Below are 2787 nucleotides of genomic sequence, written 5' to 3' on the forward strand. Positions count from 1 at the left end.
AGTTTAAAGAAACTCTGCACACTTTTTATCCTAAGTTGTCTTATTTGAAGTTTTTTGAATTTTTTTATTTTAGAGAGGGGGGGATAGGGGGAGAGAGAAAGGAGGAAGGGGGAGAGAGAGAGAGAGAGAGAGAGAGAGAGAGAGAGAGAGAGAGAGAGAATATTCATTTGTTGTTCCACTTAGCTAAGTATTTGTGGGTTGATGCTTTTATGTACCCTGACCGGGGTTCAAACCCACAACCTTGGTGTATAGGGATGACACTGTAACCAACTGAGCTTCCCGGTCAGGGCTTAGTTGAAGTGTTTGAAATTGAAAAAGACTTCAAGGTGCAAGTTAAGCCCATTGATGGAGAGAGTTAAGAGTTTTTCTGCATTGCTTATTTCCTGAGGGCAGCCTCTAGTCTAATGGAATCCACTTTGTTACGAGGGTTAAAGCATTTTAGCCTCTTAAAGCTGAAGAAGTGGGGATATAACAAATATGTTTTCCCGCCTTTTTGCCAGGGTGCCTGGTGTCTGAGATTTTTATTCAACAAGAATCCTTCAATTTGTTGGGCTACTAATGTTGAGTGGGTACGGCTCATCTTAATTTATGCCCATCTGATGGATCTGTGATGAAATGGTGGTACCAGACCACAAGGGATGGAGGGAATGAACATTAGTGTGGGTTCCTTAGAGGGGAGTGGGGTGAGCAGTTGGGCGGGAGACAGGTTCCTCCTGCATGTACAGATTTGGGATTCGGGCATCTGGAGCTGATGATCAAGGTCAGAGGACTGAGGCCAGTAAATGGATCCCTGTGAGAAAATGAGGAAGGGAGATGAAACTTGGGCCTTCACCCCCCTCCTCAGCACTCAAGTTAAAGTTATTGCTGAATAAACGCACACAGAGTGGGCATTGATCTGGAAATGGGGACATGGAGTTTTCCAGGGGACAAAGGACACATTTTGCCCTGGGACAGGCAGCTATGGTTCTGCACACTTTAGAAGGCTCTGAGTACTACGCAAGTTATTAGGAATCATTCTTGCCTGGCCAGAGTTTTCTAAGAACTTTTGTTGAACAACATTTTATTAGCCTGGTTTGTCTTACGATGTCTACTTGAAAGCGGTGGTTCTATCCTCCTTTAGAATTTGAATCCACTTTGGAATTTTCTGAACTGTAGGCATTTTAAGGCATTGCCATTTGTGTTGCCAAAGTTGGGTATGCTCTGACCCAGGCTCATTTTCACTTGTGTGTAGAGCACCTAGTAGTTTTCAAGGTATTCTGTCCCTGGCCAATTGAGGAATGGGGCCTTTTTTCCCATTGTGGGGAGGGCTACTCACATTTAGTGGATATGGCTGGGTTTACCAAAGTCCTGTGGAGGGATAGGACAGTCATTTAACCATATTGTCAACCTCAGTTGAGGAACCCTGATAGAGTCAAGTACATTTTGCTTGGTCATGTTACATGCTCCTAGACAGGCATGAAGGTTGAAATTTTGGTGACTCGAGTGTAATTAGTTTGGATATTGTGGGGATTTCTCTTTTTTTTGTATCTAGTGGTTAGATCAGTGCTTCTCAACTCTGGCTGCATATTGGAATTTCCCTGGGATCTTTAAAAAATACTGGTGCCTGAGTCCCACCTCCAGATTTTTATTTAATTGGTCTAGGATGTGGCATTAGAATTTTTAAAACTCCCCCCATGTTTTTTTTAAATACATTTTTAATAATTTAAGAGAGGAAGGGAGAGGGAGAGAGAGATAGAAACATCAATGATGAGAATCATTGATCGGCTGCCTCCTGCATGCCCCCCACTGGGGATCGAGCCCACAACCATGGGTATGTGCTCTTGATCGGAATTGAACCTGGGACCTTTCAGTCCTCAGGCTGACGCTCTATCCACTGAGCCAAACCGGCTAGGACTCCCCCTGTGATTTTGATGTGTAGCTAAGATTGCAAACTACTGGTCTAGATGTTCTGGAAACTGAAAAGTGGAGCTCATGTCTTTGGTGTTCTCCTTAAAACCATGATTCTGGAAAAGAGATGCTGGGCAGTTGTTTCAGCTCTGGCTCCCCTTTCTGGAGTCTTATCCAAGAGCTGGGAGCAGGGTAGGTAACGGGCGAGCCCCCAGGTCAGGAATAAGGTGGATATGAGGCAACTTGGACAGTGGGCAAAATGGCCTGATCTTCATGTCAATGGCAGGACCCGCACACTCAGTGCCTATGTGGACCAGGCGGTGATGACAGCCAGAAATAAACATTCAGGCCTGGCATACTTCTGCTGAACTGGGACGGGGATGGTAAACCCAAAGTATACTAGTAGCAGTAAGTCATTGGATTTAGGACCCACCTGGATAATCCAAGATGATTTTATCTCTGGATCTTTAAATTAACTGTGTTCTTTTGTGTTACCTGGTAATCTGTATCGTCTCCTTGCAGGGTCGAGAATCTTTTTTTTAAATATTTTTATTGATTTCAGAGAGGAAGGGAGAAGGAGAGAGACATCAATGATGAGAGAATCATCGATCGGTTGCCTCCTGCACACCCCCTACTGGGGATTGAGCTCACAACCTGGGCATGTGCCCTTGACCGGAATCGAACCTGGGACCCTTCTGTCCGCAGGCTGATGTTCTATCTACTGAGCCAAACCAACTAGGGCTCAAGAATCTTTATAGCTCATGACAAATGGGATAAGTGAGTGACTCTGGCTACTTGTTGTTCAGGTTTTCTCATAAAGGTCAGTCGTCAAACTGCATTTCTACTGGCTTTTCTTCTGAACGGGATTCACCTGACCCCCTTGCCTTCTCCCTCCTCTAG

Source organism: Myotis davidii, unplaced genomic scaffold, assembly GCF_000327345.1.
Source record: "Myotis davidii unplaced genomic scaffold, ASM32734v1 scaffold930, whole genome shotgun sequence".
NCBI lineage: Eukaryota > Metazoa > Chordata > Mammalia > Chiroptera > Vespertilionidae > Myotis > Myotis davidii.